The sequence below is a fragment of the Hippocampus bargibanti genome, linkage group LG09 (assembly GCF_051943395.1).
Source record: "Hippocampus bargibanti isolate YZ-2025 linkage group LG09, ASM5194339v1, whole genome shotgun sequence".
Taxonomy (NCBI): domain Eukaryota; kingdom Metazoa; phylum Chordata; class Actinopteri; order Syngnathiformes; family Syngnathidae; genus Hippocampus; species Hippocampus bargibanti.
The window spans coordinates 23,467,911-23,479,098 of record NC_142742.1 but is presented as its reverse complement, the minus strand read 5'-3'; the positions used below and the strand labels follow the sequence as shown (position 1 = coordinate 23,479,098).

Here is an 11,188-nt window from a genome sequence, read left to right as displayed (position 1 = left end):
CATGTGATCATTTGCCATTTGAGACTTCACTACAGCCCCAGTCAAAGAAAAAGTCCACTCGGCAAAGATCGAACAAGATGCCAGAGATAGATTCAGAAGAGGATGATGAGGAGGATGAGTATTATCCAACGTTGCATCACCAGAGCGCCTGACCAGACTCGCCAGAACTGTGGGATGTGAGATTTGTGGAGACAACCCATCATGATTACAATCAACCGGAGAATGAACTGCCGGGGACAGAGCCGGGAGCTGCGGAAGTTGACCAACCTCCAGAGGGCAACATTGGTCAGGAAAATGATCCACCTGTGACAGTGTGCCCCCCTTTGCCCCATCCACCCCCCGGTAATTCTGATATTGGGGGAAATCAACGGCCACGACGAGAGCACAGGACACCCAAGGTATTCACGTATGATAGGCTTAGTTTGCTATCTTGTTACAATGTAGGGACAGTACCATGTTATGGTGAACAGACAATTCCTTGGATGTATGGTGCACACCCTTATTATGTTCCGGAGTATTACAGAGATGGTTAATCGACGCTTCTGTTTGATAGTACAGTGAGATGGACACAAGAAGACCTCTGATGAGTATGATTCAAACGGAATGTATGAAAAGAGTTCCAGTCTGTGAAATGTTATTATAATGGAAACAGAATGTATGAAAAGAGTTCCAGTCTCTAAACTGTTCATTATTATAGTTCATATTTTGATGCAGTTCATAATACCATGCATAATTGTTTTGGGTATGTCGTCCAGCGCATTTATGTATTTACTAGTACATATATTGGGGACAACATCTATTTTGAGGGGGAGTATGTGTAGGGGGTTAGAAACGACCTCAGTTACTGTATGTTATTCGATTAGACTATCAAGCCAGGAGAGGGCGCTACGCGCCTGTGAATGGAACAGAGGAAGGCGATGTCGGCTCAGCTCACGCATGCACAGTTAGTCATAAATGCCGCTGTGTGAAGCTGATTAACACGGTTGTCTCGTGTCGTCTTTTCCTCGTCGTTCACAGCGCTACCTGCCTGTGACGCCTTTGGACCGACCCAGGTATCCCCTAGGCCTGAGGCCGGATACATATGTGACAGGTTGAAATGTATCTTATTTAGTATTTTGGTTACATTCGCATAGTTACATTGGTTACAAATAACATACATATCGAAAAGGTTTATTTAAACAAGAAACACCTGCTTCGGTTAGTGTTTCGTGTCGGACCAATTTACAGGGTTGGACAGGAAGTTGTTGTACGCATACGTTTGCATTACATCTGGGCATTCGAAGTAAACCACTGTTGTTTCAAGACGTATCGCACTGCTTGTCTTGTTTTTTTTTCTGGATCCCACAACACTGTATCTCCCTTACCACAGTGGAGAGCGCAACACCTTCATCCTTGCCGATGATAAAAATTTCATTCAAAATAAATTATGTTACACCATTTGAATCATGTCAAATTATTATATTATGGATGACTTAATTTTCCTTTTTATCCCATTAACATTTCGTAAATGGGTAAATATCATTTACATTGTTCCAAGTGGAAAACAATTACCTAACCCTTCCATCTCAGGATTTCTGACTGAATTTAAAATGTTTCTCCTTTGCATTATAAAATAACAATAATGCAAGGGAAATATGTACAGTATCGACATAGCTAAAAATCTATTTAGAATTGTTTTAATCAATCTGTTTTTTAAGGGAAAAGTGACACTTTTATTAATCAATTTTATTATTTGTTTTATTTATTTACTGTACGCGTTATCAAATTCGTTCTATTCTCTGCACGTGTTTATATTTTCAATGTTCAAATCTAAACTAAAGATACTTAAAAAAAAATCAGACCAATCCACACTCCGGTCCAGCAGATGGCAGTAATGCACGCATTAGCTTTGCAGAAGAGGAAGATCACCAAGAAAAATAAAACAAAGTTGGAGAGGAGCGACAGACCCGTCACGTTAAAGGTATGCCTATCATAATCGAAACTGTCCATGTTCTCCCGCGCATTTCACTGTCATTCGTGTATCTTATAAAGTATTTATTCGAATACCATGTAGCCTCGCAGCCTCTCCTAACTTGGCAATAAAAGTTCACCGCTAGCTTGAGAATGGTTCCAAAGATAGAATGTATTGGTGAGTGAACAACGCCTCTGTTCACATATCACTGGGGGTTCTTTTTTGCCGTCATTGAGTGTTAACCATAATCCCATTTCAATGCAATATACTGACTGGCTTCCAGTGATGTCACGCTTATCTTGTCAACGTCCAGCCTGACACGCGATCACCTTTCTTGTTTTACGGTTCAGCTGGTTTGTCGATTAACTGGCTCTCGTTACTTGTTACCGTTCGGACAGTGTTTTCCGGTGATCTCATCCTACAGTCAAATTAATCACAAAGCTTCAACGAGATTGTTCACTTCTGTGACTATTCACTTTTCCCCCCACAAATGCCTGAAATACGACCATTCGTTTTCCACTCCTAATCGGCAAGTAACAAAAATGGGAATATTTGAATAGTCTCGTCAGAACAATAAAACCTGGATGGTGAGAGTGGTATTTGAACTCGTCTCACAAAGCTACCTCATCGGTGCGGTCACTTGACACACGCTAGTACAGGGATCGGGAACCTTTTTGCCTAAGAGAACCACAAAAGGAAAATAATTGGAAATGTACTGAAAGGACAACCGACACAATTTTTTTGTTTCCTAACTTACATCAGAAAAACGTTTTATAGCATCTAAAATACCCAAAACACACAGGCTGAAATTTTTAGTCAGATGAAAAACACAAATAAAAATGACTTAAAGTGTCCAAAAACTACTTCAAAATGAAACTGGTCCCGCCCCCTTGTTCGTGACGTCTCGCCAAGACATCTTGCCTTGCTGGAGAATCAAAGCAATGGCTTCAGATTGGGAGAAGATGCGTTCTTGATACTCATCCAGTTATGAATATGATTCAAGTTGTTCTGAAGAGGAAAGCATAAATGTTTGCGCTCGATTATAGAAGTCCTTCCATGTCATTTTGAGGAGTCTGGACTCCAATGTAGTGTCCCAGAAAATGCACAAGATGACACCAAAGCTCCGTTGGAAATGGGCTGATTTGCTGTGAATTTGTGTCGGCTAGTATCAAATAGTAGTCTTGGTGCAACACACAACGATTCACCATCACATTATGTATGTGTTTTCCTTCTAATTTCGCCATCAAGGATCAACACGAAATTTTCAGACCAAACAAAGTACCCAAAATGCATTTTGTTTCGCTTTCTTGGTCAGGGGTGTTCCAGACGTGACGTCACGGTAGGTATCGTCACCAACTCAAAAACAAGACTTCCTGAATAGTCAGCGTGAGTCTTAAAATGTAAAATATAGCTATATGCGGTGGAATCTTTGTAAAATACGCTCAGTAAGAGGCATTTGAAGTGATTTTACAAATTATGGACACAACTTGTCCGGAGGCGTCGGTTGTCCTTTGAAGCAGAGGTCCCCAAGCCCCGGGCCGCGGACCGGTACCGGTCCTTGGGTCATTTGGTACCGGGCCGCGCAGAAAGAATACATAATTTACATAATTTACATTTTATTTATTATCTGAGTCCAAACTATGTTTTATTTTGAAAAATGAAAAGTCACCGCTTGCAGCACATTTCTGTGACGAGGAATGGGTCGCAAAGCTCGCTTACTTGTGCGACATACTCAACCTGCTCAATGAACTCAATCTGTCACTTCAGGGGAAAATGACAACTGTCTTCAAGCTGGCTAATAAAATAGCTGCATTTAAAGCCAAACTGGATTTGTGGGGACAGCGCGTGAATAGAAGTGTATTTGACATGTTTCAAACATTGCTGCGGTTTTTGGAAGAGACTGAGCCCGAGCCTTCATTCCCCCAGCTGATACACGAGCACCTGTCTTTGCTTTCAAAAGAGTTCGAGTGCTATACTTGCCACAAAAGACCCACGAACTGACAAGGAATGGATCTGCAAACCATTTGTCAACAAACCAGGTGAATCCAGCATGCATGTACAAGAGGAAGAACAACTGCTGGAGTTCGCAAATGATGGCGGACTTAAAAGTATGGTTGCGACAACAACTCTGCCATTGTTCTGGATTACAGATATTGCAAAATACCCCGAGATCGCCACAACAGCACTAAAAACCCTGTTGCCGTTTCTGACATTTTATTTGTGTGAAGCGGGGTTTTCTGCAGTGACAGCAACCAGAACAAAACTAAGTAGTAGGGTGGACATAAGCAAGACATTTCGGGTGTTATTGTCTCCCATTATCCCTCGATGGGACCGTCTCGTTGCAGAGAAACAAGCACAGGGGTCCCACTGATTCAGTTCTAGTGAGTTGTAGTTTTCATGCGCTTTGTACTTGTTTTTGTGGTGTATCTTATTTGGAAGGCAGGTTTAAACATTACCATGGTGACCATAGAGGAGGGGTGTCCAAAGTCGGTCCTCGAGGGCCGCCGTCCTTCCTGTTTTCCAGCTCTCCCAGGAGCAATGCACCTGATTCAAATCATCAGGACAATTTTGATGCTGCTTCAGAGCTGGCTGATGAGCTGATCATTTGAATCAGGTGTGTTGTTCCTGGGAGAGCTGGAAAACAGGCAGGACAGCGGCCCTCGAGGACCGACTTTGGACACCCCTCCCCTGCCATAGAGCGTTAAGGGTCAGAGACGATGTTACCTGGAATTTGCTAATAAAGTTGTATAAAAATACACAATGGATTCACGTTTATTATTACAGTAAAGTCTCGTTATATCGATATCGGTTATATCGATAGTACTGCTTATTACGATACTATTTCTATGAACACAAGGAGAAAATTTTCATGCCGCAGGATCGGACATATCGATAGTCCGGTTATATCGGTATTTTTTCCGACTCCCGAGAATATTGATATAACGAGACTTTACTGTATCTTTAAAAGAAAAAAAAAACAGTTTCCATGCCTGTCGTATCATTTTATTTTGTTGTATTTATCCGCCGGTCCGTGAAAATATTGTCTCACATTAAACCGGTCCGTGGTGCGAAAAAGGTATGGGACCACTGCTTTAAAGGACAATCAATGCCATTTTTCACATTTCAATGCCAGAAAAACGTTTTATAGCATCTAAAATTCCCAAAACACGCAGGGTGATATTTTTAGTCAAATGGAAAACACCAATAAAAATGACTTAAAGTGTCCAAAAACTACTCCAATTCGCCATATATATATATATAAAAAAAAAAAAAAAAAATCCTCGTCTCACCCACCATGGGTGGTGTCTGTCCCCATTTCAGCTCGGGTCCTCTACCAGAGGCCAGGAAGCTTGAGGGTTCTGCGCAGTATCCGTGCTGTTCCCAGCACTGCGCTTTTCTGGACCGAGATATCCGATGTTGTTCCCGGGATCTGTTGCAACCACTCGTCGAGTTTGGGGGTCACTGCCCCAAGTGCTCCGACCACCACAGGCACGACTGTCACCTTTACCTTCCAGGCTCTCTCCAGCTCCTCTCTGAGCCCTTGGTATTTCTCGATTTTCTCATGTTCCTTCTTTCTGATGTTCCCATCACTCGGGACCGCTACATCCACGACAACGGCTTTCCTTTCCCCTTTATCTATATATATATATATATATATATATATATATATATATATATATATATATATATATATATATATATATATATATATATATATATAAATTGTTTATTTCATTGTTTCAACAGTTCTATGGCAATTCGCCATATATATATATATATATATATATATATATGGCGAATTGCCTGTTGAAACATTGAAATAAACATTGAAATAAACAATTTCAAAAGATTTCTCTGATGCAAATTTTGAACTTCGGCATGTTCATTCTCGTATTAGACATTGCAATAGGAAGACAATTGTTTTGAAGAGATGCTAGTTGGACCATAAGCGATGCAGCCTATCGAAGTGTTGCTTTAATTACTCTTGGAAAGCATTTTCCCTCTCTCACTGTCTGTATGTATGATACCGTCCAGTGATTTCATGGTATCCTTTATTATTCTCATGATAATATGAGAGTGAATAAGAATCTAATAGCTATTCAAAACATACCAAGAAATGTTAAATCCAGGTTTTCAAAAAATATGTTTTTCCCCATATCTATGATTAATAGAATACGAATCATAAAGCCTTCAGTAGTCCCACAATGGGGGAATTTGCAATAGATTAAGCACGATAGATTCTTATGATGATGCTGACCGGCCTCTGGAGCTCAGGGACACTTGCGCTATGACCAACATCACTAGAAGTGTGGTCATGGCTGTTGCCATCATTGGAGCTCTCTTTGTGATTTATCTGAAAAACAAACAAAAAAAAAACATCAAATCAACTGCCAATGAAAGAATGTTTGGTTCCAGCATAAATGGGTTACTCTCTTCAGATATTATGTGTCACAATGTGCAGGTGGCTGAAGTCTAAGGATTTGACACTGATAACTGAAGTCCCACGTTTAAAAAAAAGTGTTGATAAAGTTAAGTTTAACTTCATTTCATTTGTGGCAGAGTATAGTTCAGCATACGTTGCATTCAGTCAAATGCGGTCCTTATACCTTGGTTGACATTTGTGGTTCAGTCTTCTCAGATCTCTCCATTTCTTCTCTCATCCAACGACTTTGATCCTGAAAAAACAAAAAATACATTTTGAGATGTTAATCATGTTTCTTTTTATTTATTGATTGTCATTTGGGGCTCTTTTGGAAATACTGTTGCATGTTTTTTTTTTGCCATAACCACCAATACTGGTTAATGGCTTGATCTGCTCTATTCAATGCAAAGAACTAAATGATCACTGTCCTTATTTCTATTTCTATTTCCAATAAATAGCCTTGAAACATTTTCAAATTCTGAGATTACAATTGCTGCCACTTTTATTCCTGTCTCTGGCTGTTTGGATCAATCTGTTTGGATCAATCTGATGAATATTTTGAACACATGCAAGGATGCATCTGGTAAATTAAAAAAGGATTGTGTCTGAAAAGGGGGCCAACGTCTAAAATGGATGGGGCCAGATTTAACTAGATTGCCCAAGTATACAAAAGTGATTGGAATAAACCAAAATACATTCATTGGAGCATGATATTTCTAAATTGCAAATAAAAAAATATATTTTGTCTAAAATCTATATTTGTAATATAAGAACACTTTTAATTCAAGTCAAATAATTTATTCATACATAAAATAAACAAACTATTTCTATTTTCTTAAATTACTATACAATAAATGCTGTGCTATTTTGATATGCTACAGTACAGAGATGACAAAGAGAACAGATTTAGCACAATATTTCTCATTACTGTCTACTTAAATTTCTTTGGAAGATTTCCAATGTGCTACAACAGCTCTGTAATAATGTCCCTTATCCGCTAAATTCGAATCGTTAACAGCAGTTTGCTGAAACGAATTGTCACTCTGTTGCTTCTTAAAAAAATGAAAGTACGTTTGTGTTTAATATCTTTTAGGGTTTTACTCCTGTTCTCTTGCTCCATAATGCCACCATTTATGTCAATGTTCGATGTAAATAGTGCAATGTATCATGGGTAAATGATTATTCGATTATATTATCTCAGCAGTTTCCAGCGAATTACGACGAAAGTTAAAACCTCTCAAGCAAAACGAACAGTTTTCAATTGCTGTTTAACTAAATGTGTTTCTTTAGCTATTTGAAAAGAAGTATGTCATATGAGGCGCAGATCACGTATCATTATGGGCCAATCGTAATAGACGCGCGCCGGTGCTGCCGCAGTGGAGTTACAAAGTTGCTCCAGCGGCTGTCAAAATGCGTAAATGGGGCGGCTCAAATGCATCGCTGCAAATGTGTTTTTACGTTTACAATCGAATCGGGGCTGCAGTATTAGCTGTGTGTATCAATTTAATTCGATTTTATGAAAATCATCGAGTAATGCTGGCTGCACTGGCCCATGAACCATGGTGAAGGTGGTGACAACAGTCTCAAAAATACGATTTATGAGACCAATCTATGTCACCGTAGTTTCATCATTATCTGAACGAAATATACTGGATGCTCTCGACGCTAGTGTGCCACGTTGTTGGCAAAGGCCGTGACATCGAATGCTACATGCAACACACCAATTGTAGGCCTTGTGTTACCTATACGTATTTTCACATATGAATATGTTGTGGTGGACATGCTCATTCCTCTACTGCTACACTGTCTTACTTGCTTAAGGTTGTCCATCGTGTCCGATGATGACAGTCCAGCTCTACTTCTTCTTGTGGGACCATTTCATGTGACCGTATAGCCCAATCCGTGATCCACACTGCTCGCCACAGGCAGAGCAGGTGAAGGCATTGACTGGGGTTGTAGGTATGGCACTGGCATGATGTCTCCTTTGACGTTTCCTGGTCCGTCGGTGACCTTGGTCTTCCTCAAGTTTCTGTATGCCTTGTTGGAGGAGCTGCCGCCAGATGGAGCGTTGAGCTGCAATGTCCTCCAGCTGGGTCGGTCGGGTTCAGGCCGCATTTTTTCATGGCAGTATTCACATATTCTTTATAGCGTTTTTTTGCGGCCTCCTGCCAGGCGACGGCTGAGATGGAGCTGGCCATAAAGCACCTTGCGTGGAAAGCGCTCTTCTGGCATCCTGATCACATGGCCTAGCCAGCGAAGTTGGTGCTGGGTGACTGTAGCTTCCACACTGGTGCAGTTGGTTTTGCAGAGTATTTCAGTGTGGGGAACTCTGTCTCTCCAGGATAGCCTAAGGATGCAAGGCCTCAAGCATCCTGAGGTGGCGACTGTACAGGGTCCATGCTTCGCAGCTGTAGAGGGTTGACACAACAACAGCCCGATAAACTGCAGTCTTGGTGTGGAGTTTGAGATCTTTGTTTTGAAAGACTCTCCTCTTAAGTCTGCCAAAAGATGCTGATTCCTGTTTGATCCGGTTTTGTATCTCTCTGTCGATGCTGCAGTCGTCAGAGAGAAAGCTTCCCAGGTATTTGAAAGAGTCCACTATTGCTAGTGGCTTATTGGAGATGGTGAGTATTGGTGGATGAACTGGAAGAATGGATGCCCACTGACAGATTACCTCAGTCTTTTCCACATTGACAGAGAGGCCCAGTCTACCATAGGCATCTGCAGCAGCTGAGAGACTAGCTCAGGGGTGGGCAAACTTTTTGACTCGCGGGCCACAATGGGTTCTAAAACTTGACGGAGGGGCCGGGCCAGGAGCATTTGGAGGGAATGTTTGGGCCGGATATACTAAAGCATTAAAGGACAACCGACGTCTCCCTTCAAGTTGTGTCCATAATTTGTCAAATCGCTTCAAATGACTTCTATTGAGTGTATTTTACAAAGATTCGACCGCATATACAGTAAAGTCTCGTTATATCGACATCGGTTATATCGATAGTACCGCTTATTACGATACTATTTCCATGAACGCAAGGAGAAAATTACATGCGCGCAGGATCGGATATATCGATAGTCCCGGTTATATCGATATTTTTTCGGACTCCCGAGAATATCGATATAACGAGACTTTACTGTAGCTATATTTTATGTTTTAAGACTCGCGCTGAATATTCCGGAAGACTTGTTTTTGAGTTGGTGACGAGTCCTCACGTCACATCACTGAAGGAACGCCCCTGACCGAGAAAGGACACACTGTAGCAGTCCTTTGACCACGCAATGTATTTTGCGGTACTTTATTTGGTCTCAAAACTTCGTGTTGATCCACGTTGATGGCGAAATTAGAAGGAAACACATAAATAACGCGATGGTGAATCCTTGTGTGTTGTGACAAAAATGTTGAGCCATTTCCACACGGAATATTGTTGCCATCTTCTGCCTTTTTTTGGGTGCGACATTCCTTCCCCCCCTCCCCTGATGCCTCAAAATGACACGGAATAAAATCTTTAATCGATTGTGCTTTCCTCTTCAGAACTTTTTCAATCATATTCATAACTGGATGAGTAACAAGAAAGCATCTTCTCTGAATCTGAAGCCATTGTTTTGATTCTCAAGGCAAGACGTCTTGGCGTGACACCATGAACAAGGGGGCGGGACCTTCTGAAACTGTCCACTTCCGGTTTCGATTTTTTTAAAGTAATTTTTATTGGTGTTTTTCATTTGACTAAAAATATCATACTGCATGTTTTGGGTATTTTAGATGCTATAAAATATTTTTCTGATGTCAGTTAGGAAACAAAAAAGTGATGTCGGTTGTCCTTTAAATCTAGTGTGTGCAAACCTCATAGCACAGTAAGTACACTAAAACCCAATTTGGATTGGATTTGCCTTTTTTAGTCTCGCAGTGGAGAAATTTACATTTCATATCAGCAAAGGGAAGAAAGGGATGTTTTTTGATTGATTTAACAGTCTTTCAAATGTGAAAAAAAGCCCTTATCAGTTCATAAATTTGTCTCAAGGAATATGCAAGATATGGCATTTACATACTATTTTGCAGATACTGGGAGGAGGTAATGTAAATACAGTAAAGTCTCGTTATATCGATATCGGATATATCGATAGTCCCGGTTATATCGATACTATTTCTATGCACGCACGGAGAAAATTACATGCAAACAGGGTCGGATATATCGATAGTCCCGGTTATATCGATATTTTTTCTGACTCCCTTGAATATCGATATAACGAGACTTTACTGTAGATTAAAATAACATATGCACTGTGATTTATCAAGATTGCGTTTTTAATAAGTTTTAATCGAAGGTGGAAAGTTAAAGAAATCAACATGTTTGTGATAGGTACAGCCTTAATTTAAGAAAAGCCTATATACTTTGCGACAATGTTTTTTTTTGCGATTTCTCGTCTTTCTTTATGGCCGTGCAGGCAACTTTTCAGAGTTGTCTGACTTATCCGCTAACATTTTCAGACTATCAGACGCTATTTTTACTATAATGTGGACAAGTTCGGCGGGCCGGATTAAAAAGCCGAATGGGCCGTATGTGGCCCGCGGGCCGTAGTTTGCCCATATCTGGACTAGCTTTTAGTGCTTTTGGTGTGTGGGCTATAACTGCACAGTCATCTGCATATTGGAGTTCGATGACTTGCTCTGATCTTACTTTCGTGACGGCCTGGAGCCTCCTGATGTTGAATAGATTTCCATCAAGCCGGAAATCTATGGTAACCCCACTTTTCTTCTCGATCCTCTCATGGAGCAACCGTGTCACACACAGGAGGAAGATGTTGAACAGGACTGGTGT

The 11,188-nt window shown here is 40.7% G+C and overlaps 1 protein-coding gene across 1 annotated transcript in view; it reads left to right on the top strand.

Annotated features, from left to right (window-relative positions):
- Window positions 1-1,943: 1,943 nt before the first annotated feature.
- setd3 (SET domain containing 3, actin histidine methyltransferase) overlaps window positions 1,944-11,188 on the top strand; it is a 62,555-nt gene continuing 53,310 nt past the window's right edge. The window contains exon 1 of the mRNA XM_089004167.1: window positions 1,944-1,960. The gene's annotated coding sequence lies outside the window, so the exon portion shown is untranslated. The remainder of the gene's footprint in view (window positions 1,961-11,188) is intronic.